Raw genomic sequence first — 10,523 nt, forward strand, 5'->3', positions numbered from 1 at the left:
CACGGCGGCGCTCCCGCCCGAGGGTTCGGATCCCACATACAGACCGGTTCCCGCTCACTGGCTGGGCGAGGCGCGGGAGCGGCACCGAGGGTTGAGGTCCCGTTGCCGGTCCCCGGTCCGGTACGGGGGCAACACTGAGGGTTGCGATCCGTTGCCGGACACGGAAAAAGACAAAAAAAAAAAAAAAAAAAAATACCATAAACCAGGTGGCTTATAAACAACAGACATTTACTGCTCACAGTTCTGGAGACCAGGAAGTCCAAGATCAAGGTGCTGGCAGATTTGGCATCTGGTGAGGACTCTCTTCCTGGCTCATAGACTCCCACCTCCTCACTGTGTTTTCACATGGCAAAAGGGGCAAGGGCGTCTCTGGGGCCTCTTTTATAAGGACACTAATCCCATTCATGAGGTTCCATCCTGGTGACCTAATCACCTCCCAGAGGCCCCATCTCCTAACACCATCACCTGGGGTGTTAGGAATTTAACGTAGGAATTTGGGGGGAAACCAACATTCAGACCGCAGCAACCACCCTGTAACAAGGAGCTACTAGAATAACTCACCTAAGCCTTGTTCCTAACTTAGGAGAGATGCTTTTGAAGTGGTTCACCCACCGTTGTCCCAGAGTGGTCTCCATTAAGCCACAGAACTCCCCTTGGGAGTTTGGTTCTACACACTATTAAGTCCCATCGCTTGATCATATTTGGTGGGAGGCTTGTGGGCCCAAACTCGAGACTGAGGAAGTGTTCCTCCAGAATGGGTTTGCCTCTGCTTTTGCTGGGGGCCGGGGCCGCCACTGACCTGGGATGGTTCTGCCTACCTTGAGCCTCTCGTTTCCATATGGGAGCCCCAGATGACCCAGCACCCATCAAAGTTCCATTTCCCAAGAGCAGGGCTGCTGGTGGCTTGCAGTGGCAATGTGTGTATCAAACAGCAACGTCCACAGCCCAGCCCACACTTCTGGGTTCTTCTCCAGAAGATAAGGTTCTTAGAGATGCCTCACATCTTGTAGCACCAGCAATGCCTCCAAGACTGTATAATTCCTCAGTCTAGTTGTGCAGCAACAGCAGATGCCCCCAAGTGCCTCCCCTTTGTAGTGCTGCACTATGTCTTCTGAGTCCCAAAGCAACATGGCCTGGGCCCTCAGTCTCCCAAGGTCTTAGGAAAACAGCTTTCTCTTCATCTCCGTGTAGTCTCCAAACAGCTGGAACGAGCATCCAAGCCACCCCTCCCTTTTCTCTGTAGCCTCCCAGATCCAAGTGCAAAATACCTCCGTTCTCCCTCAAACAAAAGCCAGAAGCCCTCGTGAAGTGATGCACAGCACGTGGAATTCCCACCACCAGGAGCTCCGCTTCTGAGAGTGATGAGAACTAAGAAAACCAGGCGGGGATCACACCCAAGCCAGGAGGCACTGCTGAGTCTTGACCCATACGTTGGTAAAACCTAAGGATGAGAAACCTCAGTTTTGTGAGTTTTCCTTTTTTACATGGATTGCATCATGTTTATTTCCTTTTTTGCTTTCTCTCTGTGTCCTTGTGAAGCAAAGTTTCTTTAGAAAAATTCTAGCTTTTCTTCATTATATGTTATGGTTACCTGCAGAGGCAGAGGGACCCAAGGTTTGGTTTGAATGTCAGGACAGATGACAACACACACACACACACACACACACACACACACACGGTATGAAAAGGCTTATTAGTCACGTGATTGAGGTCTCGGGAGAGTAGGGCAGGCCTCTCAGTCAGGTGGGGAATGGCTTGAGAGAGCAAGGAAAGGAGGCTGGCCTGGGTGTTTACTGTGGTTAGTGGATGGGGCCATGGCAATCAGGCAGGGACCTGTGTGGTTGGAATCTCCAGCTAGCTCTAGAGAAAGGAAGCCCAAGCTTCTCATCTGCTTGTCCAGGTGTAGAGCACACAGGAAGAGGGAGAGGTGAGGCTTAAGCTGTCATCAGTCAAACATCAAAAATGTGGATTCAAACATCATCAAATGTGGAGGGGGAATGGTGAATTATCATTCAATAGGTATAGAGTTATTGCTTGGAAAGATGAAAAAGTTCTGGAAATGAGTGTTATAACACCAAGGTCAAGGGTTTGGATCCCAACACTGGCCAGCCACCAAAAAAAAAAGTCCTGGAAATGGATAGAGGTGATGGTTACATAACATTGTGAAAGTACTAAATGCCCCTGAATTGTACACTTTAAAATGGTTACATGGTATATTTTGTTATGTATATTTTGTATATAAGATATATAAATTTCACATATTTTAAAAACACATAAATATATGAAATATATACATTTTATGTTTATGTATAAAATATTTCATATTTTTAATTTTTTATATAATATGCATAACATAAAAATATATACACATATAGAGATATGTGTACTTAGTATGTTTTTAGAAATAAAAGAGAAAAATGAAAACTGTAAGTTATGAAATATTAATTTTGAAAATGACCATGAAGACCATAAACCAAAGAAAATGTACAGAAATGGGAGAGAGGAATATGGAGTCAGACTCCTCATTGCACTATACTAAGGAAGGAAAAAATGAATTTGGGGTTTTTGACCTCACCTGAGTAGGAGAGAGAGGGATTGTCATATCCTCTAGGAGCTAAACAGGTGAGTGGATCTAAAGAGAGGGCAAAATTAGGAGAATGGTGGGAGGATAGCACATGGAACAAACCCTCCAATCAAAGGACCCATCTAGGCTCTGGCGGGGATTTAATTTTATTTGAGGCAGAGAAGAAAGAGTCCTTTAGAAGGAATGAGTGAAACAGAAAAATAAAATGGTGTTCATCCCCTAAAGCAGTCGTCTGCAAGTTTTCCGTGGAAAGTGCCAGGTACTTCTATATACTGAAAATGAACTGTCCAAAAAGAAAATTAAGAAAACAATCCCATTTAAATAAAATACTTAGGAATAAATTTAACCAAGGAGGTGAAAGATGTGTACACTGAAAACTACAGAACATTAATGAAAGAACCTTAAAAAGATACGAATAAATGGAAAGACATGTTCATGGATTGGAACACTTAATATCTTTTAAATGTTTATACTACCCAAAAAGATCTGCAAATTCAATACAATCCCCATCAAAATCTCAATTGCATTTTTTACAGTAATAGAAAAAACAATCCTAAAATTCATATGGAGCCACAAAAGACCCTGAATAGCTAAAGTAATCTTGAGAAAGAAGAACAAAGCTGGAGACATCACACTTCCCAATTTCAAAACATATTACAAAGTGACAGTAATTAAAACATTATGGTACTAGCATAAAGACAGGCATACAGGCCAATGAAACAGAATAGAAAGCACAGAAATAAATCCACACATATACAATCAACTGATCTACGACAGGGCACCAAGAGAACACAATGGAGAAGGGACAGTCTCTTCAACAAATGGTGCTGGGAAAACTGGATATCCACATGCAAAAGAATGACATTGGACCCTTATCTTAGACTATACATGAAAATCAAAGTGGATTAAAGATCTAAACATAAGACCTGAAACCATGAAACTCCTAGAAGAAAACATTGCAGAAAAATCATCTTTTTTTTTTTTTTTAAAGATGACCAGTAAGGGGATCTTAACCCTTGACTTGGTGTTGTCAGTACCACGCTCACCCAGTGAGCCAACTGGCCATCCCTATATGGGATCCGAACCCGGGGCCTTGGTGTTATCTGCACCGCACTCTCCCGAGTGAGCCATGGGCTGGCCCGAAAAATCAATCGTTTTGTTTTTGTTTGTTTGTTTTGGTGGCTGGCTGGTATGGGGATCCAAACCCTTGACCTTGGTGTTATGATACCATACTCTAACCAACTGAGCTAACTGGCCAGCCCCAGGAAATCTTCTTGACATCGGCTGTGGCAATGATTCCTTGGAAATGACACCAAAAGCACAGGCAACGAAAGCAAAAATAGACAAATGGGACTACATCAAACTAAAAAGATCCTGCACAGCAAAGGAAACAATTAATAGAATGAAAAAGCAACCTATGGAATGGGTTTCCATAGAAAATATTTGCAAATGTATATTTTATAAGGAGTTAATATAAAAAATATGTAAGAAACTCAATAGCAAATAATAATAAAAATAACCAGATTAAAAAATGGCACAGGATTTAAACAGACATTTTTCCAATGAAGATACACAAACAGCCACCAACTATATGAAAAGATGCTCAGCAACACTAATCATCAGGGAAATGCAAATCAAAACCACATGGGATATTGCCTTATACCTGTTAAGATGACTCTTTTATATATATATAAAGCAAGTGTTGGTGAGGATGTGGAGAAATTGGACCCTTGTACAACATTGATGGGAATGTAAAATGGTGCGCGCACTGGATAAGTGCACTGCTTGGGAAGCGCGGCGGCGCTCCCGCCCGAGGGTTCGGATCCCACTTACAGACCGGTTCCCACTCACTGGCTGAGCGAGGCACGGGAAGCGACACCGAGGGTTGTGATCCCGTTCCCGGTCCCCAGTCCGGTACGGGGGCAACACTGAGGGTTGCAATCCGTTGCCGGACACGGAAAAAGACAAAAAGACAAAAAAAAAAAAAAAAGAAAAGAAAAGAAGGAAATCCTGCTATGTGTGACAACTTGGATGAACTGGAGGACATTATGCTAAGCAAAATAACCCTGTCACAGAAGGACAAAAACTGCTCAATTCCACTTAGATTGTATATGGTGTTAGGTAAGGGTCCAACTGCATTCTTTTGCGTGTGGATACATGAAGTATCTAAAATAGTCAAACCTGTAGAAGCACAGAGTAACATGGTGATTGCTAGGGGCTGGGAGGGGGAACTTGGGGGGTTGCTGTTCAATGGGTATAGTTTTACTTATGGAAAATAAATAAGTTCTAGAGATCTGTCATTCAACATTGTGCCTATAGTTATCAATACTGTACTGTGCACTTAAAAATGTGTTAAGAGGGTAGATCTCATGTTAAGAGTTCTTACCACAATTTTTAAAAAGAAATAGGGGACAGGCAGTAAATATTTTCAGTTTGGCAGGCAAGACCCCCTCTGTCACAACTCTTCATCTCTGCCAGGTAATACGAAAGAGGCCATAGATAAAATGTAAATGACTGGGCACGACTGTGTTCTAGTAAAACTTTATTCGGGGGCTGGCCAGTTACTCAGTTGGTTAGAGTGCGGCATTACGACACCAAGGTCAAGGGTTCAGATCCCTGTACAGGCCAGCCTCTAGAAAAAAAAAAAAAGAAAGAAAAAGGAAAAAAAAATAGGTCATGAGTTCAGATCCCTGTTCTGGCCAGCCTCCAAAATAAATAAATAAATGAAATCCACATTTTAAACTTTATTTGCAGACAGTGAAATGTAAAATTTATGTTATTTTCCCATATCAGGAAATATTCTTCTTTTGATTTTTTTTTTAACCATTTAAAAATGTAAAAACCATTCTTAGTTCATGAATTGTATAAAAAGAGGTGTGGGTAAGCCTGGCCACCAGGAGTAGTTTGTCAACTCCTGTCCTAGAGGAGTAGCTTCAGGTTGGCGTTCACGTAAGATGTCTTTAAAAATCTCCACAGGTAAAGGGGAAAAAAAATTTTTTTAAATAAAAAATAAAAATAACCACAGGTAGAAGGGAACTAGATAACTGACAACTGAAACAACATGGATGAACCTTGAAAACATGATGGTGAGTGAAACAAGCCAGACACAAAAGGCCACATAGTATATGATTCCATTGATATGAAATGTCCAGAACAGGCAAATCCATAGAGACAGAAAACAGATTAGTGGTTGCCAGGGGCTGGGGAGAAGGGAGTGACTGTTTAATGAGTATGAGGTTTTCCTTTGGGGCTGTGAAAATAGTTCTAGAAATAGAGATGGTGGTTGCACAACATTGTGAAGGTACTAAATGCCACTGAATTGTGTACACTTTAAAATAGTTAAACTGGTGAATTTACATGTATTTTACCGCAGTAAAAAAATTAAAATATATAAAATCTCCACGGGTGATTTAGATGCCCAGCCAAGAAAACCTCCCCATCACCTGAGGTGATACTCCTGGCTCTGGAAGTGGCACTCTAGGATAAGCCAGCTCTTTGGAGCAAGGATCCTCCAGCCAGTTTCAGGAGATATACACTGATGTTGAACCTCATCAAAGAAAGGGGGTGTAGTGGATTGAATTATGTCACCCCAAAATTCACTGAAGTTTGAATAGTGTCCCCCAAGTTTTATGTATTAGAAACTTAGCCCCCACTGTGACTGTTAAAAGGGTGGGAAATCCTATTATGCTCATTGAAAGGTGGGGCCTTGAAGAGGTGATTGGATTGTAGGACCGTGCAGTAGTGAATGGATTAAAAATGGTAGTTCTGAGGGCTTTAAAAGAAAAGGAGAGTCTGTCTCTCTCTCTGCTCTCTCTGCTTCCACCATCTCATAATGTGAGACCCCTGGGTCACTGTTGCCACCACCAGATGGACTTTGGACTTCCCAGCCTCACAAACTGTAAGCAATAAATTTCATTTTCTTTATAAATCACCCAGTTCCATGTATGTTGTTATAAGCAACATAAACAGACTAACTACAGGGGGACAGGGCTTTTCAGGGAGGCAAACAAGACCAGCGAAAACAGCAGGTGAGAGATTCCAGCTTTACCCCTTAGTTGTGTTCATGAGACAGCATCGCTTAAAGACTTTCAAAGAATTGAAATTGGGAGTTATGAATGAGAGTTGCCATGTCTTGTCCACTTCAGTACTGTTATGGGTTGAATTTGCCTCTGAAGGACATGCGGATGAAGGAGGCACGCGAGACCCGGGCTGACAGTTCACCAGAGAAGTTCCCTTTATTTAAAGACTGCGCGTCTATTTATAGAGAGCCGCATTCTGGGACTGGGTAGGAAGTGGACGGGGCGATAGCTGATTGGCCAGGACTGGGCGGGAGGTGAATCTAGACCTGTGACTGGTGGGGTTTTGGCGACGGCGGGCTGGGTGTTTGGTGCCGGCGGGTTTGTTTGCTGCGGAAGAGAAGCCGGAAGGGCACCATATTGCCAGGGAGTGCCCCCCGTTCGGGCGCCCATGAAAGGGAAATTGGGTGCCTGTGGAATCCCTACAGCCTCCCTCTCCATTAAAAATATGTTGGAGTCTTAACCCAGTACCTCAGACTGTGATCTTATGTGGAAATAGGGTCTTTGCAGATGTAATTTAATGTATGATGAGGTCACAATGGACTAGAGTGGACCCCTGATCCAGTATGACTGGTGTCCTTTTAAAAAGGGGAAATTTGGACAGAGACACACACAACTCTCTTTCATTACGCAAAGATGAAAGCAGAGATGGGGGTGATGCTTCTACAAGCCAAACATTGCCAACAAATCACCAGAAGCTAGGAGAGGAGTCTGGAACAGATCCTTCCCTCACAGCCCTCAGAAGGTCCCAACCCTGCCAACACTTTGATCTTGGACTTCTAGCCTCCAGAACTGTGAGATAATACATCTCTGCTGTTTAAGCCCTCAGATTTGTGCTACTTGGCTATGGTCGCCTTAGGAAAATAACACAAGCACAAGGAAATTTGGCACATGTCTGCCAAGTCTTGTCTAACACCTGTACAGAATGGTTTGGCGCAATCAGAAAATCATTGCACAAACACAGACACTGATCTCTTACTCTCTCTATATATATATGTATATGTATATGTATATATACACGTATGTATCTTTTTGGGGTGATTTATTATTATCATTTATTATCACATAACAAAGTCTAAACTTTTAAGTTCATATCACATCAGAAGTGGCTTAGGTTAGGAAGTAGGCTTATATGTCCTTGTAAGCACTCCAGAAAGAAGAAATAGTGTTGAATTGTAGCAACCAACAGCAAAGATAATAAAAATACCTCTGGGGCTTATTTTTTGCAACATAGAACCTCAGTTATTGACTTTTATTGTCATGTTTAGGTTAAGGATTCTCAGAGTGTGGTCTTAAGGGTCTGAAAAAGTGCAAACCCCTTCTTTAGTTGTTCAAGGAGACTGTCACATATTGGCTTCAGGCTTGGCTGGATCCAGGTGCTCCGTGTCAGGAATCTGTCTCTTTCTACTCTTACCCCTTGTCTCCTTTGTGTTGGCTTCATCATCTGTCAGGCTCTCCCTATTGTAGGCTGTTCTATTCTCCAAATTTGGAAATCTGACAAAAGTCCTGGGATTAAGTTTCATTGGCTTAGGCCGGCCTGTGGCTCACTCGGGAGAGTGCGGTGCTGATAACACCAAGGCCGCGGGTTCGGATCCTATATAGGGATGGCCGGTTTGCTCACTGGCTGAGCGTGGTGCTGACAACACCAAGCCAAGGGTTGAGATCCCCTTACCAGTCCTCTTTAAAAAAAAAAAAAGTTTCATTGGCTTAGGCCGGCCTGTGGCTCACTCGGGAGAGTGCGGTGCTGATAACACCAAGGCCGCGGGTTCGGATCCTATATAGGGATGGCCGGTTTGCTCACTGGCTGAGCGTGGTGCTGACAACACCAAGCCAAGGGTTGAGATCCCCTTACCAGTCCTCTTTAAAAAAAAAAAAAGTTTCATTGGCTTAGGCCGGCCTGTGGCTCACTCGGGAGAGTGCGGTGCTGATAACACCAAGGCCGCGGGTTCGGATCCTATATAGGGATGGCCGGTTTGCTCACTGGCTGAGCGTGGTGCTGACAACACCAAGCCAAGGGTTGAGATCCCCTTACCAGTCCTCTTTAAAAAAAAAAAAAGTTTCATTGGCTTAGGCCGGCCTGTGGCTCACTCGGGAGAGTGCGGTGCTGATAACACCAAGGCCGCGGGTTCGGATCCTATATAGGGATGGCCGGTTTGCTCACTGGCTGAGCGTGGTGCTGACAACACCAAGCCAAGGGTTGAGATCCCCTTACCAGTCCTCTTTAAAAAAAAAAAAAAGTTTCATTGGCTTGTCTTGAGATATGTCCTTATGGTTAAACTATGGGTGGAGGGATGGAATACACTGATTGGTCAGTGTTGGTCATGTGCCCAATTTTAAAGTTGGCCCCTCTCAACCCACACAGATGATAATGGGTCAATGCCTCCAAAAATTAATAATAAATTAGAAGAAAGTGGAATGAATGCAGGGCAGGCAAACCCAGTAACCACTGTATGTCCACTATACCTACATTGGGTCATTAAGGCTTACTAAATATAGTGTTTATAAATTTAAAATAGAAAGTTAATGTAGTCTATTGAACACTCTACCCTGGGATTCCGCCTACAAGTCTAGCTGATGATACCTCACAGCATTGCACATACATGTACACTGATAGTAGAAATTTCCCTAATTTCCCAGGGGAACATTCTGTCTTCCTGTTTTCTTGAGTTGCCGATGGTTTTCAACTGCTCTTCTTTATGCTTAGCTAATGATAACTTACTGTGGGTTTAGCTCGTTATTATCAATTTAATTTGTTGTGGGTTTTTTGGCAGATCCTACAGTGTTTAATAACACTCATTTGCATCCACAGTATTTTTGGTCTATAATTGTTCAATAAATAGACTTTAAGTCATGTATGCATTGAGTGAAAATAGGAATCATCTGTACTCTGATTGCTAAAGCAGATGTACCCACAATTCCCCAACTTTTAGAATGCTTTTAGGATGACATTCCATTTTTATCACCTACTTGTTTTTCCACTGTAAAGTGGAAGCAGTTGGGGTCTTGATTCCCTCTTAATTGGGCTTGGGACAAAAATAAATATTTTAGAGCTCATGACTTAGAGGACCTTGAATATACCATTTTTAATACTTTGGAAAGTTTATGTGGTGGAGTAGCAAAGTATACGCTTGAAAAACTGGTGTTAAATTGTGGAGGGTCTTGAAGGCTTGACGCAGGGCAAGGGTTGGTAAATGACTTCTCTGGAGGACCAGATAGTAAATATTTTTGGCTTTGCAGGCTATATAATCTTTGTCAAGATGACTCAGTCCTTATGTTGCAGCACAAAAACAGCCACAGGCAATACATACACAAATGCGTATGGCTGTTTTCCAATAAAACTTTAATTACAAAAACAAGAAGCCAGCCAAATTTGGCCCATGGGCCATAGTTTGCCAACCTCTGGTCTAGGAGTTCAGACTTCCTTCTGTTGAAGGATTGAGGATGTTGCAGGTGAATTTCAGTTCCCAATATTGATACATAAGAGAGGTACCCTTATTTTTCTGTAACTAAATTTAATCACTAGTTCAAATCCCCATTCTTCGGGGTGGAGGGGACTTCATCTCAGTCAATTAGGAGTGCTTTTATCCTTTTCCTTGCTGCCCTGGTGCTGCATCTTAATTTCCTGGGGCACAGATGTTGCCTAGGATCTGGGAGGCAGAAGGGGTGTATAAGCTGCCAAGTCATTGTCTCTCCATGATCATCCCACTCATCATTGTGATTCTTGGTTATCGGCTGCTATAAATTGCATTGTGTCTCCCCCCTCAAGATATGTTTAAAGGCCGGCCCGGTGGCACACTGCTGTAGTGCGCCGCTTGGGAAGCGTGGCGGCGCTCCCGCCGAGGGTTCGGATCCCACATGCAGAC

This window comes from Galeopterus variegatus, unplaced genomic scaffold (assembly GCF_000696425.1).
Source record: "Galeopterus variegatus unplaced genomic scaffold, G_variegatus-3.0.2 Scaffold218, whole genome shotgun sequence".
NCBI classification, from domain to species: Eukaryota; Metazoa; Chordata; class Mammalia; order Dermoptera; family Cynocephalidae; genus Galeopterus; species Galeopterus variegatus.